The sequence below is a fragment of the Athene noctua genome, chromosome 10 (assembly GCF_965140245.1).
Source record: "Athene noctua chromosome 10, bAthNoc1.hap1.1, whole genome shotgun sequence".
In the NCBI taxonomy this organism is placed as follows: domain Eukaryota; kingdom Metazoa; phylum Chordata; class Aves; order Strigiformes; family Strigidae; genus Athene; species Athene noctua.
Window position 1 is genome coordinate 23,655,874 of NC_134046.1, and position 19,592 is coordinate 23,675,465.

General features: G+C 51.5%; 2 long non-coding RNA genes across 6 annotated transcripts; one reads left to right on the forward strand and one right to left on the reverse strand.

Annotated features, from left to right (window-relative positions):
- Positions 1-1,283: 1,283 nt before the first annotated feature.
- Positions 1,284-6,140, reverse strand: LOC141964195 (uncharacterized). Its single transcript, XR_012634280.1, has 3 exons — positions 6,063-6,140; positions 5,498-5,586; positions 1,284-2,217 (listed from the first exon to the last, which is right to left on the reverse strand). It is a non-coding gene; the product is annotated as an uncharacterized LOC141964195 (long non-coding RNA).
- A 271-nt stretch (positions 6,141-6,411) lies between these two features.
- On the forward strand, positions 6,412-13,371 carry LOC141964194 (uncharacterized). 5 transcript variants are annotated; one of them, XR_012634275.1, is made up of 8 exons: positions 6,412-7,166; positions 8,119-8,316; positions 10,656-10,760; positions 11,229-11,300; positions 11,508-11,579; positions 11,671-11,769; positions 12,143-12,250; positions 13,269-13,371. It is a non-coding gene; the product is annotated as an uncharacterized LOC141964194 (long non-coding RNA). The 5 variants fall into 5 exon arrangements; XR_012634276.1 differs by having other exon boundaries at positions 12,467-13,350; XR_012634277.1 differs by having other exon boundaries at positions 12,971-13,350.
- Positions 13,372-19,592: the final 6,221 nt, after the last annotated feature.

Consider the following 19,592-nt stretch of genomic DNA (forward strand, 5'->3'; position numbering starts at 1 on the left):
AGAGACAACTCAGCACCTTCAGTTTGTTACTTAGTGATTCCATGCAGCTAATGAAGTCCCAGATGTTTCAAAAGGAAATTTAAGATGCAGCTGATGATTCTATGATGTACTGAAAAGGTTTTAAGCGCTTTGGAAAACAGAATAGGTGTTACCACACAAAAAGCTTATATCAAAAATGTAAAGCGTGTAAAATATGTAAGACAATACTTCTGAATTTTTTAAAAAATTAAGCCTGAAGGATGCAAGTATTGTCATAAACCTAGAAACCGATCTGTTGCATTTCACCACTTCAGGCAAAAGTCAGTTATAAACCTAACCAACCTGAGATATATCAAACAGCTTTTATTTTTGTTTTCATTAAGACTTCCCAATCAAGTTCTGTTATTGGAAATTCTACGTCACTTTCTACTGCCACTACCAAATCTTCCTGTTCCGTACTTGCAGGTCCTAAATCCATAAGAATCTGTCCCACTTCACCTTCCTGAAACAAGAGCCTTTCATCTAAGACAGGTCTGGATGGCCTGTTACTTAGAATAAAAAAATGTCCTTGAAAAAACATTCTTACTTACTTCCAAATGCTATCCTGTGGTTATATACGGCAGTCTAGCTTGAGATAATGAAGTGCACATCAGACATTAAGAAAACCTCATTCTGCAACAAATATACCTTATGAAAGATCATCAGGTATCCCGTCATCTAAACTACTGCAGAAAAGCAATTTTACTGATGTTATATCACTCAGATATCAGGTTTCATTCACTTTAATTCTAGAAGGGTTCAGAATAAAAACTCCAAACAAGAGCTTCTTTTGGAAGTTCAAGTTACCTTCTGCTTTTTTTGTTTTTACTGTGTATTCATGCAAAGTTTAGCCAATTAGTGTTCTGTTTTATAGCAATCCTGCAGTTTTGGGAGTTTCTAACTTGTGGGTTATTTCTAATCGGTTCCAAAAACAGCGCCACCTAAATGGCAATGTCCTTTTATGGCACAGGATCTGCCGGGCCTCCTTGGAGGCCTGCTGCATACCGTGCATGGTTTTCTGGCACACACACAAGCTTGATGTATGGCATGCTTGAGAAATTATGCTCCTGGCACAGCCACTACCAATTGGGCATGTTCTCGTCTTCAGGTGAATCTACTATCGCATACATCCCTGCTACTGAAGTCACCCTGCTGATGACAGCATGCCTCAGCACAGCACAGGAGGTTCAGGGTTACCTACCTCCAACTTCTCTCCTTCGGCAGTAAACAGTTAGCCTATGATAAGACTTTGAGCTTTTAAGAAATACGTGGTTAACTTGCTTTCCTTGTTGAAAGCCTGATTCAGAGAGCTATTTTTCCAGTCGCTATGTGTTTGCATTTTAAAATCCCCAAGAAAATAACACTGCAGTTGTGGAACTGCCCAGCTTTCCCAGAGCAGCAGCCAAGATGAAGGCGTTCACCACCAAACGGCTGCCCTGCAGCTGCCTACCCCAGCCCAGGGCCGAGGCTTCAGCCTGCCCCCAGCCTTCACTGCACGATGGGGCTCCCAGGCTCACAGTACCGGCACTAACCCCAGCTCCTCACAGTGGTACCCCACGATTTCAGCAGCACCCCCTGCGCTGGGGCCATGCTTCCCGACTCCCACGGACTCTTTCAGTGAGCGAGTTCCCGCCTCCGTCTCCAGCCCTGCCTGGAGCACCTGCACACCCAGCCGCCCACATGACTACATGCAGATTTACGGACTCGAGCTGGCTCGTTCCGGGGGTTTTTTGTTTGACCAGCGGGGACTGGAGCGGGGGAAAGGGAGCGGCATGACTGATGCCAACTTCGCTGTCCTTCATATCGCTTCCCCTCGCTTCACCCAACTGCCCCTGCACTGTCATCACGTGCTACTACATGCACGCCTCATCACCTCTTTCCACAAGAGGGTCAGTGATTTCAAATCTTTTCCTCTTCCGTATTCACCGTTTTGGATCGTGCCTTCCTTTGTATTAAGAAAGCACTTAAGTTGCTAGAGCCTCGCTCCTAACTTGTGTCCAAGAGAAGTGGCAGCAGGAGAATCTCAGTGAGCTCTAGCGTGCTCAAGTACGCTTTGTGTGCTTTTCTTGAGCCCCCTGACAGCTTAAAGCTCTCAAATGGCCCTAAAATGCACAGGGAAGAAAAACTCTCAGGAATGTACATGTTCTTGCTTATAGCCCACAGTGGAATGGCATAAGCCCTCTGAAGCTATTCTCCAACCTGCAAAAGAGAACAAAACAGCTCAGGTGACAGGTATGATTTTTATTCGTTACTCTGCTGAAGGAACAAAACACGTCTTTGTGGAAATAACAAAAGCCCCATTTCCTCTCAGTGTGCTCCTACAAGACAAATGCTTTATTCTCCCAGTTATTTTGTCCACTTTGCAGCACAGAAGAAACCACCTGAAGTTGAAAGTGGGTTTGTAGGGGGAATATCTCCTCCACAAACTGTGCTTTACTGACACCTATGATACGCAGTGGGGAGATAAAGGGATAGCTCTACCTGAGGTATACAATGCTGCAGCGCATCATTTGGCAGTTGTAAATTTGTAAACAGCTTGTTAACGGAAAACACTTCTTTACTCTAGAGCTTAAATCCCGCTTTAGAAAATTCAGTGCATAAAATTAACTGTAACAGACAAGTCAACGCTGTAAATCAGAAACCTGGGTGAAGATTAGGACTAAACAGATTAGAGGGTTTTGACTTGGTTTGTTGGGGTTTTTTTGAACTTTGTGCCAAGCGAGTTCACCTGCACTGGAAATAGGCACTGACCAAGAGAGCAAAACCCCTTTCATCAGAACGTAACGCTTGCCAGCTGAAGTCCAGGCACCCTCTTAAGAATCTCCTGCTTATGCCCAAACATTTAAAATTTAACACCTCTCTTTGGCCATGCTAGTCCATTTAGCAGCAGTACACTAGAGTAAGTGTAAACCACACCAGAACACTTGTTTGAACTGGCAAATCTTACAAAGAGGAGAAAAGGAGTACGAGCAGGCTCAGTGCACAACGCTACACAGATTTAGAGATGGGCTTTAACTCCAAGCACGAGCAGTACCAAAGGCCACGTGCCTTGACAGGGATGTGTGAGCACTACGTGCGTGTGGCCCTGGCATTTTTCACACACCATAAGGTGAATATGTTATTGGTGACAATCGGTGGTATCAATCTAGTGTCTCAATCGGAAATCCAATATTTTTTTACAAAATCTCTGTCCCATTTACACTTAACTGCTTTAACAGAAAGTGTTCTGGTTTTACATAATTATAACAGAAAATTGTACTGTTGTGCCACATTTCCAATTAGTAGGTTTGATTTGGACTTGTTTTTCTAACCGTGCAGTTACAGCTGGAATATAAATATCCAGAAACCACGGCTTGAAAGGAGTTAGAAGTTACTATTGCCCACTCATGCGCTGAACGAAGCACATCTCCTCTGGAAAGGTGAAGTTATGTGATCATAATTAATAATTTCTAACATGAGCATAGAACCACAGTAATGCAAATCCTAGCATCCTCCTGTACAACATTAGGATTAAACCGCCTGCACGTAAGTGGTGCGTGCATGACAGCACTGCACAGTGCTGGCAAAAACCTCCGTGAAAGTAGAGAATATGTTGTAGCAAGGAAAATGACTACACTAAAATGTTACCAGGTGTTCACAAATCCTTTTGGAATACACGTCTGTCAGTGCACTGGCAGACGAAACAGGTATGGGAGCACACTTGGGCTTAGCTGCAGCTTCAAACAGTACGAAGGCCTCAGTGCACCTCTCAAAGGAAACCATCGTTTTGGTTATTTGTTCCCACCTCAAACAAGAATGTAATCTTACTTAGGAATAGACCAATGTGTACTATTCATTCAACTGAGTTGTGTCTCAGTTGTGCACGAGTTGTGCATGCAGTTAGTGCACAAGAATGTTTTCAAGAATGATGTGCTACGTTACAAATTGGCATCAGAACTAAACATCTATTGCCCTTTTTACATCCTAGGAGCCTTTCACCATTTTGTGAATGAACCGCTGTTTTCCCTGACCGACAACAGAGGAAAACACAGAAAGCATTTTCAAAAGGAAAGTGACATAAGTATACAGCTTGTTAGTAGGAGTAGAAAAACAAAGTGATTTGATGTTTTATCTGAGCTTCCTTTTGCCAAGTCTCCAGTCTTAGCATGCAAAACAACTTCCTGGCATGACCTGTAGGAATGTAGGTTGCACTTAAGACCTACAAAGTATCACTTGTTGGGAAGCTCAGTGAAAAAAAATCACCGTCAACAACTTAACATTACTGATATCACCATACAGCTACTTAGCGAGTCCCTCTTCACAAAGCCAGCTGGGACAGGGCAAAAAAATTCTAATAAATCTCAGGCTGACTACGCTGGAAAGACCACAGCAAGTTTGAAGTCATGCCGTAAATAACGCCTTGGGTAACTTCAGGCTATTTAATGCCCGACTGTTGCTGTGAACGGAACATGTCAAATGTGACAACAGGAGCCATGCTGGTAACTAGCCTAGTGAACTCCCCTGGCAGCTGGGGATGCTGATACCTGCTTGGAAAGCCCAGGAAGAGGATGTCCCATTCCCTAAATAAGTTAAAGAAATAATATTGCTTTTGAAAGGACAGCTTAATTCCCCAAAAATTCTGTCATGGATTAAATTTGACACATTTTTATGATTAAGCATCATCCTGTAGGATTTCTAGGTATGTTGTTAATGGAAGCAATTTTTCCATGTCAGTTAAGACTCTTATTACAGTTAGAAAACCGTCTGCACAAAGTAGTACAATTAGAGAGCATAAAGAACACTGAAAAGGCCAATCTATCAATGAGGATTATCATAACCTTGAGTTTCCACTCCTACAACAAGTAAGTCATAAAAACATAATTTGATTGCATAGTGTCCTTCTCTAAAACTGACTATGCTGTGCCATAAGAAAGTCTCCATAAGCATGTTGCCGCTTACCTAGGACAGATTCTACACTGTGCTAACAACAGGACTGAAACTTAACACAAGTGCTTAGTTTCAATTAGTACAGCGTATACTGACAAGTGTTCCAAGCTTAGTTTTGTACAACCCCACCCCTTACTCTGCTGTTTACCGACAACATGTTTAGCTGCCAAAGGAAGGACGTTTCATGAAGTATTTTCTTCAACTTCTGCCTCGTCGTTCCTGAGATTCACTCCTCCTACGCGGTACCGTGTTCTGCCGGCCCACCCCGTCTCTAACGCCCTCCCCGCTTCCCCCAGCCGCCTGCAGTCCTGCCCACCGCATCTACCAGTCCACCCCGCCACAAGTTCCTTCGGCCACCGCTCCCCGCCGCAGGTCAGTGCTCCTCGGTGCCCGAGATGGGGCAGGATAAGTGACCCCCGCGCACAGGCCCCCTCCCCCCGGGGCCCCCCTGCAGCCCCGGTAACGGCCGGGGGTGGGTGGGTGGGTGGGGGTGGCCTCCCCCCTGCGGCCAAGGTCTCCCCTGCCCACACACTCAGTAGCGGAAGTGACGTACCCAGCCGCTGACGGCATCCGCAGCCTATCCCCAGCGGGCGACGGGGCCAACCCACCACTCAGGAGCGCCCGGGGGCGGAACTTCCGGGCCTTCAAGTTAGTCGAGAAGGTGGGGGGCGGGGGGGAAGGGGAAAAAAAAGGCCTCAGTAACGAAAATTACGACAATAAACAGAGATCCCAACGGCACCGGAACCGGTGGGGAAGCCCCGCCCGGCAGCGGCGGCCGGGCTCCCGCCTCTCGCCGGGACAGAGGACTGTAGACAATGCCTCCGCCTGCGGCCCGGGCCGCTATCCCGCCGGGGCCAGCCCCCACCCCGCGGGGCGGCGGTGACGCTGAGCGCAGGGGCCGGGCCAAGGCCCCCGCGCGCGCCCGCCCGCAGCAAGGAGAGGAGACAAGACGGGCCTGTCCGTCCGTCCGTCCGTCCGTCCCACCCACCGCCCCGCCCCGGCCCCTGGCGCCCAAGCCGCACCAGCTGTTTCCCGCAGGCTACCCCCCACCTTGCCGCCCGGCACGCAGGAGATGGCAGCGCCCCCGGGAACCCGGCCCGCTGCCGCCGCCCCGTTACCTGCCGCAGGGTGACCCGCAGCGCGCCGATACCCGGATGGAGTCGCGACCACTCCTGCCGCCGTTCACCGCGCGGCACCACGGGAAAGCGCGACGCAACAGGACGCGACGCGACCCGCGCCGCCCACCCCATTGGCCGGCGGGCGCCAAAGCCCGCCCACTGGAGCCGTCGCGCGGAGGGCGCCACCCGTCCGTCATCCGCCGCTTCTCGCGTCCATTGGGTGTGGGGCCGTGCGGCACCGCCTCCCCGCGGGACTCTCTCTCCTCACTGGATAGGGGGAAAATGGTGTCCGCCCCCTCCGCCATTTATTTCAAGGCGCCTACAGGCGCAGCCGCGAAATGGTGTCCTCGGCAGCTGCCTGGCTGCGGGCGCCTTCAGTGGAGCCGAGCGGGACGGGCCTACAGCGCTTTAGTTCCCCGCTTCGGGGGTGCTTTTTCGTGCTAGTGCTGCCCAGAGGCCCGTGGCGTGGCCTCTCCTTCTCAGGAAGGGCTCGCCTGGCCTGGGTGACCTTGGTGAGGGGTGCACTCGACCCCTTAACCAAACCAGCAGTGGTTTGGTCCAGGCCCCAGAGGAGGTAAAGGCCTGAGCTGTAGCCAGGCCAAGAACTTCTCTAGAAAACCCCCAAAGGAGCAGAGACCCAGTGAGCAGTGGTGCATGTGAGCTTGGAACAGGGACCATGCCATTGACACATGAATAGTGAGTGGTTTTTCCAAGACCCATTTCTCAAGGAACAAAGCAAGTTGTGGGTACAAGGAGTCTCCTGCCTGCTTTTACCGTTGTATGTGACTTGACTGTCAGCCAACCACTTCCACCCATAAATATGACAACCCAAGGGAGCTGCCTTTGAGCTCTCCCTGCCAAGCAGCGTAGCGGTAATCTTAAGCTGGGACACCTCTCAAGGTTCCTCCTCGAGGAAACCTTTTGCCAATGATAGATCATTGGATGAACCCAGTTTGAGTTCTCCCTGAAGTGCAACTGGACTGCTCACCAGGTGACACTCCCCTTGAACAGGGACGCCTCTCAAGGTTTGAGATCCTGTACCTGATACTAAGAGATCCCTCCTTACGCAAGGCAGAGAAACCCCTTATTCACAACAGATCCTTGGTAAGTGACTGATGGCATGCTGAATTAATACTAAGGAAATCTATGTAGCTAATTCCATTAGACATAAAACATTGTCCAAGTCTGAGACTAAGATTGGATCTAGGCCACGCCTAAGCTCCTTCAGGAGTTTGGAAAGCAGAGGGGTCCATGCTGAACCTCCTGACTCACAGGGGCATCTCACCCCTTTCCATCTCCAATCTCCCCGTAATTCATGCTAGCTCAATTCTAACTTGAGTTGCCTTTGTGTGTTTCTTCCATGTAGTAAATAATAGAGTGAACCTTGCCATTGAACTTTGTTAGGTCGCATTTTTATAACATGATACTAAAATCACTGTGATTGTTTGTGACAGCCTTGTGTTGCCAGGCTGGCATGTGTGTCTGCCAGCCTGTGGTCACTCAGGAGTTGGTTTGCAGTCTCGGTGCCAGCAGTGGCTCGGGTTTCCAGGACAGCCCCTAGCCCTTGTTCTCAATAGCACCATTACCAGACTTACGGGCTTTGGATCCCCTTTGGACAATAACCGTTGCCCTTCTGGCCACTTCCATGTTGTTTCTCCTCAGCTGCTTAGACTGGAAATTTCTCAAAAGAGTTTTGACTAGTGCTAATGCCTGCATCTGTCCAAACAGTGGCCATCCATACTATTGTGAGGTGCCAAGTAGTGTGACACAGGATAGATAACAGACACCCACTGCAGCCAGAAAGGGTTAAACAGCACGGTCAACTGCAGTGTCCTTAGCAAGCTCTCCTGAGGGGGTGCGGAGTAACAGTTCCAGGTAAATACACTATACGTACATGCAGTTTTTGTCCAGAGCTCTTGGCCTCTCAGCATCGCAAGAGTGGCTTTTCTCCCTGGAACTGGCAGGTTTTCTTTTCATCATATTTTTGTAGTTTGTTTAAGTAGATGGTTGACTGAGCGACACAACTGGAGATTTCAATTCCTTTGAAATTCCTTAGCATTCTCTGAGAGACGATAATTGTGTTTAACCGGGGAGCAACCACTGAAGCACTTTCTCTTCCTTCATCTTTCCCTGCAATCCCAATGAGCTCTTGAAGTAACAAGTTTGCACGGTTCCTTGCTGGGAAGAAGAGCGTCTTCAGCCAGCCACCCTTGGAAGTGATTCCTGTTGTCAGGTTGCTGGCCCTTACAATCAGGTGAGAGAAACCTCTAGCTCACCGTTGATGTCTTGTTGTGAATTGTGTATTTTTGGCAAAGTTTCTCTGTACTTTTCTCTCTGCCTCTGCGTTTGGGTTTTATCCTGTTCTACTTCAGAAGCAATCTGATTTGGAAGGTGGTATGGCAGTGTAGTGTTGTTAATCGATCACAATTCGTTTCCTGGTGATATTTTCAATGTTTTGGGGCTGCCCAGGGGCTATATAAGGCACATCAATGTCTTTCAGAGGAAGAGAGATAGTCCTCCAGCTTGTAGTCTGCCTGCAATATCGGAGATCTCAGGAGTAATACAAGATCAGGGAGGGAAATGCTGTGCTTAAAGACAAACTTCAAACACGGATCTGTGTTCCGGGACTCAGAATTTTCACAACATCACTGGAACAGAGATGCCTAAAAATGTGTGAATGCACACAGTATTCTTGTCAGTTTTTCTTTGTAAGTAAGCCTTTCTGTTTTGTTCTGACAAATTTTAGAAATAATGACATTTCTGTGAGTCCTTAACAATTTTGTTAAGCACGGAGCCTTCTTTTCAGTGATGAGAGCAACAAACAATTAAACAGTGCCCTGACACCTGTCTCAATAAGGTGGACAGTTTTCACGTTGAGCAACCTTATCGTGATACCTCAATGCTAAAAGGTGAACCTCAACACCGGTTTTGTGCTTGTGCAGGTAGAAAACTGTCAATTAAATTATAATAATAAATAGTTTTTAATCATTCCTTTCAGGTGTCCTTTGAGTCTTTTCCTGACGAGTAGAGAAGCTCCAGCCCCTGTTAGGGTGAGCAGCTTTTGTCCAGTCTCTGCTGGGTACATCTGAGGAGCACTTTAGCAGCCCCTGTGCTCCCACCGTGGGTCACAAGATGGCGTATGAATACCCAGAGATGCCGCCTTAGCGCTGTAGTTTGCTTTGGCCCCGACATAACTCTTGCTAGCAGACATCCTGCATTTAAGGAATGAGTGACGAAATGTTCTTTTTCAGAGTCCCGTGCAGAAAGGTGGCGAGAGGTGTGTGTAACTTCCAAGAACCCGTTCCTAGTGCTGTACAGGTTGCGCTGCCCGTGGTGAGGGTTGCTGGCGGGCGGGATTTGCTGGAGGAGCAGGGTGCTGTAATGAGAGAAGTCAGTTTGTCTGTCAGCTGTCAGAACCCTGAGGAGGGATACAGAAGCATTTTTCCAAAAGGAAGCCTTCCACAGGCGAGACGTGTCTTTCCAAAGAGGGAGACGCTTCCTGAGCGTCGGTGTTGTTTTGGGCCTGCGCTTTGGCCAGAGGCACACTGGTTCGTTGGTGGCCGTTGCTCGTTACACCTGTCACTGGGAAGCGGCTTTGGCTTTGGCTTAGAGAAGAGAACGGTTCCACAGTATGTCCAGTCAGGCACTGGAGAGTTGTTGACGTGAGAGATTTTTGTGTGGGAAGGGAACCGCTTTGTCGCTTTTTGCCCAAGGTAGGTCTTGCATTTTAAAAGAAGTGCCAGCCCAGCTGGTTGACTGCAGCGCACGGTGGTGGTGGATTACGGGGCCGTTCTCGGTAGCGCTAATTATTTGAAAAGCAGGTCAAGGGAGGTGAAAAGTATGTACAGAAGAAGGAAATTCAGCTATATAAAGCACTTGTTAGGATAAGCGTGTCAAGTGAAGTTCTTTGGCGCAGGGGTGATGTGGAAAGCCCGAGTTCTGACGCGAACCGGTAGGAGCAGCGAACAAGCGGCACGTTGCCGCTGGCTACCGCGTGTTTATTTCCCGGTAGCGTGCTCGGTTGCTCCGAGTGTCAAAGATCAGGAATGACGGGGAGGTGACTCTGCACGGCTGCCTTGCTAAGACTGCTTGGCTGCGGCAGCAAGGGGTGACGAGCTGTAAGGGTAGTAGCCCTGTGAAGCTCAGGTTACCTTTGGAAGCCAACAGTGGTGACAGTTGGACAGCACCTGGGGCAGCAGCTTGGCAGGCTTGAAGTGAGAAGCAGGAGGTCAGGGTGATGAAACTCGTGGTTGGTCTCTCGGGTCTGTTCAGAAGGAACAGGGCAAATGTCAGTACGTGGGCCTTTCCAAGTTATACAAAATTAGAAGGTGGTCGAAATAGTAAAGGTGAAAAAGTGTGAAGAGACCTGGCAGTGTTGGGACTGGGGGGGTGTCTCGGGCTGGAGACTGTGGGAGCGCACGGTCACAGGGCACTGGAAGCAGTGACAGCAGCATTCCTGTTTGCTGCTGGATTGTCTGTTACCCACTAACGTTCGAGTGACAGATGAAGCTCTTCTCTCAACTGTGGCGTTTGTATTTCTCCACCATTTCACAAGTTGTTGAACTTAGGTTGCACCTTGGTTTTTTTGCACAGGGACTCCTATTCCGAGCAATCCTCCTTAAGATCCTCCTCTTGAGGTCGATGGTTTCCCGGCATCTTCATCTGTTCCCGTCCCGTAGCCTGAGAGCAGTCCCACAGGTAAGTCGATGGGAGGGGGGAACATCAATGTTTTCGTTGTGTTTCTGTGTGAAGTGGCAGTTGCTCCGTCTATGGCTGACGCGCAGCCGGGCAGAAGGGCCGAGAGGGAAGGGGTTGGGCTCAGTGATGTGCCCCGGGGCGCTTTCCCTTGCGAAGCTGTCTTTGCTGGCCACCCTGACCCTGAGCTGCTCCCGGCGCTGGCTGCCGCGCCGGCGGGCTTGTTGAGCTCAGAGCTGGTGTGAGCTCCAGGGGAGCCCTTTCTGCCGGCAGCTCCACGCGTGGTTTGTTCGTCCCAGCGTGGTGCCGCCGCAGGCAGGCGGTAACTCTTTGCACCGTGCCCCTGAGGGGAAGGCAGAGGGCAGTGCCATGGGGTAAACCCGTCCTTGACTTGCCCTCGGTGCTGCTCCGCTCTGAGGAGATACCTCGAGTGGTGTCCCAGGAGCTGATCTGTCGTGCGCTGCTTTGCAGCCATGCACTTAGGCGAAGAATATGCAGCTTCTTGGCCGGGTCCCGGGACCGAGCCTGCGGGAGATGGCGTGGGTAAGTCCTGGCTTTTTTTTCCTCCCTGTGAGAGCCGCCAGCTCAAAGCCCAGAGGTCACCCAGCCGGGCGCCTCTGCGGGTGTGCGGAGGGAGACCTGCCCGTGGGCGCCCTCTCCTTGCATGGTCCCCTCGCCGCTTCGGCCATTGGGTTCTGGCCATGGAGATCAGAGGAGATGACGGGAGCTTCTCTGGGTGTTTGGTTGCAGATGTGCCCGCAGGGAGGGCTTTCCCAGCCCCTCGGCTGCATCCGGAACCAGAGTCCGGCTGGCGTCGCAGGGGTCAGGAGTCTGTCTCTGCTGCCCTCACGGGCTGTGCGCTGCTGTTCTCTAATTTGTGCATGGGAAATTGAGCCCCGTACTTTCTGTTAAGGTCCTCCAACAGCAAAGAACCCTTCAAAAGGAGGAAAAAAGTCCCCAGAGCCCTCAGACAGGCTGAAGCAAATCCTGCAGGAACTGGCGAGAGGACACGGTGGGTGTATTTCTGTCACTCAGCCTTAGCCTTACTCACAAGACAGCTGGAGCCTTGAGACAGCATCTCTGGAGACACTGTGGCCTGGGACAGTGGGAGGGGGTCGAGAAGAGCCTCGCAGCAGCGGTGCCAGGTTTCAGGCGATGACGAGCCCCAGAGCTGGTGCAGAGCCTCTGCTGCCAGTCGTGGCTCAAGCCAAGTCCCAAGGGCAGCTGGTCCCCCGTTGTACCGTGACGGCTCAGCGCCGGTTTGTCAGCAGGCAGATTTGTCTCAACCTGATCGAGGTCTCTGAGCAGTGTGGCCTCCTGAAGGCACCATCTCCCCGATGGGGAGCAGCTCCGTCTGACCCGACTGTCCCGCTTGCTTCCTCAAGGGACGGATGAGGAGGCTGCGCAGGAGATGGTGTTCCCATAAGGAAGCAGTGGCTCCCTGCCAGCCTCTGCTGCAGAAAAAGAGGCGATGCGAGCCCCTGGCACGCCAGGTAATTGCTGCCCCGCGGTCAGCCGACATCGCCCATCGGGACGGCTGTGTGTCAGCCGGAGCGGCTCAGAGCGGGAGCCCTCCCACGAGCCGAGGTCCAGAGCGATGCCCTGACTGCCCGATTGGGCAGGGGCTTCGAGGGCACCTCCCCGTCCCCCTGCATCCTCTGTGCCTCAGCCACGCACAGGATTTACCTGCTGTCTCTCCTTTTTGGCAGTGCTCTCAAAGCCCAGAAAAAAACACAGCAGTGTATGAATTGTATCAAAGGGACTCAGGTACTGCAGCATTTCTGCTGGGATCCCTAAGTGGGACACGCGTCCCGAAACCTGGCAGCAGCTGCGGGTGGAGCCCGTGCTGGGGCAAATGCCGATGGGGATAGCAAGGCTCGAGTGTCTCTTGAGAAGGCCTGACCCTGTCCCCTCAGGGGGTGGGAGCTGGCCCAGCGGCAGGGAGAGTTGGGGGTGGACGGCTGTGCCTGCTGCAGGGATGGTTTTTGTCCGTGTCCCTCGAAGCAGCGACTGGCCAAGCAGCTGTGCTCCCCCTCCCCGTGCTCTCCTCCTGGCCGCTGGAGTTTTGTTTGGAGGGACAACCTGTCCCAAAGGGCGGGAGGCTGCCCCAGGCACCAGCACTGGGGGAGACAGAACTTCCTGGGGGTATGAAATGTGCTGTGAGCTTACCCGTGGTGCACAGGATGGACTAACGTCCTGAACTGCTCCTCCAGATGCGGTCCGGGAAGCATCCCCAAGTGATTATAGTTCCCGGAGCGGCACGAGCGTTTCCTGGCGCCCAGATGTGCGCTGGCACTGCCTGATTGCCACAGTATCCGCGGTGATTTCTGTGCCACTAGTGGCGCTGCTCTGCTGTTTCTTCAACTGGCGGTTTAGGAAGATAAAAGCCTGAGTTGATGATTTCCGCCCCCACCCCGCTTCCTCGGATGGCTGCTCGTGGGCCGTCCTGTGTCCCAGAGTCCCCGTGTCTCACCTGCAGCCGAGTGCCTCAGCCGTCTTCTCTCTCCACAGGGAGGTCACTGGAGCACCAACAAACCCAAGGTCTGCTCTTCTGCTGAAGTTTGTAATATGAACAGACAATAATGAAAATAAAATTTATCTTAATAAAATCAGCTGGCAGTTCAGCAATTATTCATAAATGGTAGATCCATATGGCTGTGAGACCAAATGCTGTTACTACACCAACTCCTAGGATTTAATGACAACCCAAAACGCTGCATCACTCACTCACTTCAAAAGCGTGAGGCTCTGAACCTTGAGGACTTTCTTTGGGCCGTGTCCTCACCCGGGGGGCAACCTCAAGGAGGAGTTGCCTTGGGTTGCGTCCTGACCCAAGGGGAGACTCCTTGACTGCAGCACGCTGCTCCAGAGTGGACTGGCTCAAAAAGGCTCCCCCAAGGGACTCCGTTTACACCTGAGCCAAATCCAACCTGGGGTCAGTATCAGCCCTTACTGAGGGCCCCACTTACTCTAAGGCCCTGAGAGCAAGGGCACGAAAAGGAAGAAATCCACGGCCGCTCTGTTTCAGCAGCCAGGAAGCCCCATTTCCATCGAGCGAGCGCACCTGCCGCACAATCCACCCCGTGACTACGGCCATGGTTCGCCTGGTTTCCTTGCAGTGCTGGGTGGCACAGTTGCCTCTTGCCTCCCAAGATTAAAAGGGAGTGCAGTCCCACCGAGTTTCAATGCTCCCTGGCAGATCATCATTCCCAGATAACCACACTAATCTCAAAAGACATACTCTACTATTAACACAGACTTCACTACTTATACACTCATGCAACCTATTAGAATACAAACCATAGTAAACATAACCACAACCAGAGTTGAAGGAAGTGAATTAACTCTTCTGACAGGGAAAATTCAAACATATCCAACCAACCAGTTAATGCCACAACAATTGCCTTTGAGTCTCTTGCCACTTCATTTGTGAAGAAAGAAGATTCCTGAAGTAGCATGAACACATTCGGGACGCAAACACCTTCCTCCCTCAACAGCATGAAGTCCAATCACATTCTTCTAAAAGATGCCAAGTTCACGAAAATTCATTCACTGCCACACCTTCATCCAAGTCCTGATTGTTCGTAGCGGTAACCGTCGCCATTGCCAATAGGGGGGCCGAAGCCATCTGCTTTTCCAAGATCCTGAAAGAAATCAGAACCATGTCTCGGATCAAAACCCGGGCATCAAGTTAAAAGCCAGGAATTATCCAACGGGCACTAATCTGGTGAGTTCTTCCACCTTTACCTAGGGCCTCCCAGGCATGTCACCCTCTAGGTTTACTAAGGTCACAGGCACGATGCCAACTGAAGGTAACCTTACCATGACAGGTTGCTGACCTAGATTTTCGATGGGAACCGGCCCTTGTGATAACCCCCACGGCACAAAACCCTTCTATCTTCGGGTTCCCATAATTCCCCCAGCAGTTATGAACAATAAAACCCACTTGTGATAACTGTATGTCCCAGCTGTGTCTTGAGCCATTGGCACGCCTCTTAACCCAACCATTAATTCACTCAACAATGCCATTAGCCCGAGGATAAGACGGTGTGCGCAACACCCGCTTAGTACCTTCGCCTCGTGCCCAGTCTTGCGCCACTGTGGCTGTGAAACGTGGTACGGTGTCACTTTGAATACATTCAAGGATGGGCAAGAGACTGAGCCACCATCACAGAACCTGGACTGCAGGACATATGAACTGAAGACAGGCACTTTTCCCAGAAAGCAGGTATGTCCGACAGAGGACAATAAGCCAGCAGCTGGGATCAGGGATTGATCCTCAGGGCTGCTCAGGCTCCCAGTTCTGAGCTGATGGCAGCAATTAGCGAGTGCTGCTTTACAACATTCCTCACTGACACAGGAGCCCAAATATCAGGGGTAGATAAGGACACTTATAAGGGACAGTCTCCACTTGGCCTTGGCGAGCAGTTTCTCTTCTAGGTGGCAATGGCAAACCACTACCCACCCACTGGTCAGGGCTAGATTCATGCTATCTAATGGACAGTCAGGCCTTACTTTTAGGTCCCTGTAGTAGGTTAGGCACAGATTGAGTAGAAAGGTCAGTTGTGGGTGGACTCAGGTTGGGGGAGGAAGTGGGAAAGAGGGGCACCGTGTACTGCCCCACAGTGTACCTCGCATCAACGCATCCCTGACTGTGAACCTGTTGCAAATGGGTCATGAGCATGAGGTCCAGGTCCTGTCCATTTATCCCACAACACAAGTCACCATCTGGGCTATTCCTGAACTGATGGAAGAGCTGGAAAAAATGGGGAAGTGTGGGCAGGTCTCATTGCTGCTACAGTTCTCCTGCATGGCCAGTAGAGAAACCTCATGGCAGGTGGTGACTCGCAGCAGGTTACAAAGCCCTGAACACCTCCACTGAACTGCTCACTGGGGCTGCTCCTGGTCCGACTGGTACAGTCCATTTCTCAGCAGACGAGCCTTGCCATGGTGGGCAACAGTAGAGCAGTAGCTCTGCTTGAGCCCCTCCTGCTGTGCAGGCTGCAGCACCTCCAGACGTGCACCCAAACCAAACCTCTGGTTGCTGTGTCTCGTGGCTAAAGCAGAGTGAAATAGCAGAACCACAGAATGGTTTGGCTTGGAAGGGACAGAAGCCACACAAGCATGGCTAGAGGTAAGCGCACGAGCAGTGCCACCGAAATCAATCCTCTGAGAGGTCCGAGCTCTCACGCCTCAAGGAGTTCAAACATTCTACTGCCATTCCTACACCAGCACTCAGGAGAGAAAGCAACAGCAGGAATTGCTCAGAGACACAAAAACTATTCCTTCGTTCTACAGGCCGGCAGACCCAGTGCCACCGACGGGGAGCAGTCACCGCTTTTTAGACCCGCTGTGGACACATACTGCCCCTTTGTGTCTGAAAACTGCAGCTCCTCTGGGAATTCTTCCACTGCCTCCCCATTTCACCGCACCCCCCCTCAAGTCCCTCATTCACACTCCAACATTTATTTTTAATTTTTTTTTTTTTTACTAGATGGCATCTGCCTTCTGGTCTGCTCTTTGGTCTCACAACCCCATCTCAGTAACTCCTCCCGTTCCACCACCAAAGCCATGGCCCACTGCGTCCCACAGCAACGCGGGCCTTCAGCATTCAGGCTTGAAAAGCACTTCCTGAGCTACGCCAGAAATCAGAGCTCCCTCCCACCCTCCTATCCGTCTCGGTTTGAGCACGTTAGCGTAGGCGTGCGTGACTGTACTAACACGGACACCACCTTACAAATACAGGAAGAACACAACCTGACGTTATCCTTCCCGCAGGCCAAGTTTTGCGGGTAAGGACTAACTTCCAGTCTGAGCAGCTGACGAGAAGGCACATGCAAGTGGCCAGAAAGGCAATGGCGATGGGCCAAAGGGAATCCTAAACCCCTCAGCGCGGTCATGGTGCTAATGAGAACAAGGGCTGGTGGCCGTCCTGCAAGCCCGAGCCACCGCTGGCACCAAGACTGCAAAGCAAGACCCGAGCGGCCGCGGCCTGCAGGATTTAATAAAACATATTATGGTATGGTATATATGGTATTTGTTATTCAAATCGCAAGTTATGGTTAAATATATTATTCAGTAAATTAAATATAAAAAGAGACTGTGTTAATGTCAGATTGTATTGTAACTGAACTTTGTTGTGGTCAGACAGTGTTATGGTTCTAAATGTTTTTGCACTTTACATGTAAATTAAGGTTTAAAAAGGAAATAAGGCATTATGTATATAGTTTTTATGGTTAAAATCAGTTGTTAAAAGGGAGTTAAAATGGCCACCGTCTTCAAGCCAAATGGTGTTATGTGCAGACGTGTTTGGACCATGGATACAAGCACACCTGTGCTGAGCCATCCCCCTCCTCCCCCATGGCAAAAATCCCCCGAAACACTCCCTGGCAACAAAAGCCCGCCAACGAAAAGCCCGCGAAAAGTTGCTTACGACTTTGCAAACCCCTCCGGGAGCACCCCCACCCTCATGAATATTCACGAAGGCTGCACTTTAAAAGGACTCTGTTTCAGGATGTAAGGTGTGTGTCTTGGTGGAGCAGAAAGTCCCCGGCACACCCGGCGCTGTTTTGCTCACTTTCGCTTGCTAATAAATTTCATTGACCACTAAAGCAAACTTGAAGGTGGTTATTTCCCTCTAAATTGCGACTAATCCATAACCCAGGACACACTCGCCGGCCCGGCAACGCACGCAAGGCCACCCGGGCCTTTCCGTGCCCGAGGGCCTCGTCTCCAGAGCAGCGGCCCCGCCTCCCGCCTCCCGCTTCCCGCCACGAGGGCGAGGCTGCACGCTGCTCTGCACCCGGCCAGGCTGCGGCCCTGACGGCAGCCGCCCTTGTGCCGCCAGAGGCGCCGAAAGAAGGCGCCGGCGGCCGCCATCTTAGAAGCCCCAGCCCCTGCGCCAGGCGGCGGGGATGGGAGCTCCTGCCACATACCAGAGAAGGGATTTAGATCGAGCGGCGGCACCACACTGACCTAACGCTTCCGAGTCAGATCGCTCCCGAAGTGGAGCGGGATAAAACCCAAGCGCAGAGGCAGAGAGACGAGCACACACAAGCCCCACCAAAAAGACACACTTGGCAACAGAGCGCCAACAGCGAGCCAGAGGCTTCTCTCACCCGACTGCGAAGACAACACCCACAACTTCCGAGGGTGCCTGGCGCTGGCTCCAGCTCTCACAGGGGGGCTGGCCCGGCTGTGCGGCCGCGAGGGGCGGGCGCCGGCGGCCAACAGGGGTCTGAAGCTGTCCGGTGCCAGGGGCCACGCTCCCACCATTTTCCCATGAGAGAGAAAGGCGCCCACGCCGCCATCTTGTTGCTGCCCCCGAAGGCGCCTCGGCAGAAATTCCCGAGGGGGCGGACACCATTTTCCCGCTATCCAGTGAGGAGAGAGAGTCCCGCGGGGAGGCGGTGCCGCGTGGCCCCGCACTCAATGGGCGCGAGAGGCGGCGGATGATGGACGGGTGACCGCCCTCGCTCACAAACTCCTTTCGAAATGGCTCCGACAGAAACATCCCTGGAAATCCCGCAGGGCGATGCCTAAGCATAAAAATGCACCAAACGTAATCCATGATAGAATTTTGGAGCAAATGAAGCTGTCCTTTCGAAAGCCGTGTCTCTGTAGAGGTGGACAAGGTGACACACACACGCACTCACATGGGTGAACAAGCGGCTAGTTTTTTTATCACTAAAAGCATGCATTTTTATATATTCCAGTGCCAGTGTTATGGTATAATTGCCAAAAAGTTGGTTTTGACATGCTCGTTGGGTAACCTGTATCAGTTTCCTCCCTGCTTGCTTCATCCTGCTGGGCAGTCAGCAGCTCCTTAGCTCCTTGGAAGTTATTTGCCTTAAGCAAAGCTTCCTTCTCTCAAGGGTAGACTGGAATCTTGCCAAGGTCAAACTCCTCTTCAAACAGGTTATCGGCAGACCAGCTGCATTTCCCGACAAGCAGTACTGTTTCTTTAACTTCTTTGCACAATATTTAGGGAATGGGGTATCCTCTTCCTTGGTTCTCCAAGCAGGTAACAGCATGCCCAGCTGCTGGGGGGGCTCACCAGACCAGTTACTTAGTGGCATGCCTTCTAGTGTCATGTTTGACACGTTCTGTTCACAGCAACGCTCAGACGTTAAATAGCCTGAACTTACCCAGGGCGTTATTTACAGCATGACTTCAATCTTGCTGCGGTCTTTCCAACGTAGTTAACCTGTGCTAAGCGATTTAAGATGACAGCAAGCCGAGTGGTGGCGTTGAGGCACCTGAGCGATGGGTCACTATCTGGGGGATGTGGGCAAGCTCGAGAAAGAAACGCTGTGAAGTGTTGGGCTCCGCGTGCTTTTTTCGGGCGAGATGTAGCCTACTTGCTCCTCATGCACGGAGAATGAAACGGCTACTGGTACATCCCAAGGCCTTTCACCGGGGGAGCAGGGAATAAAACTGGGCTGCGGCTTTGCCAGGGTTAGCGCATCAGTGGAGTCACCTGAGAGACGGCAGCACTTGTGGGAAATGGGATCCCCTGCGGACCAGCCAGGCGGGAGCAGAGGGTTGACAGCGCTGACCAGGACACGAGCGTCTCCAGGTGATGTCTGCGTGTCTTTCTCTCCAAGAATAAGCCACCTACTTGGAGACCGGGGAGCTGTTCCAACACAAGATCCCTTTGGGTGAAGGTGAAAGAGTAGTGAGGTGGCAGCTTTTTCCACTGGCTCTTAAGGGCCTCCTAGCAAGGCCACTTACCTAGTAAAGACGCTAAGCACAAGGTATTCTACGAGAATATTTGTGCTCCGCACGTGTGTTACTGGGAGCACTGGGGATGGCAGATTGCCTGTACTGCCTGTT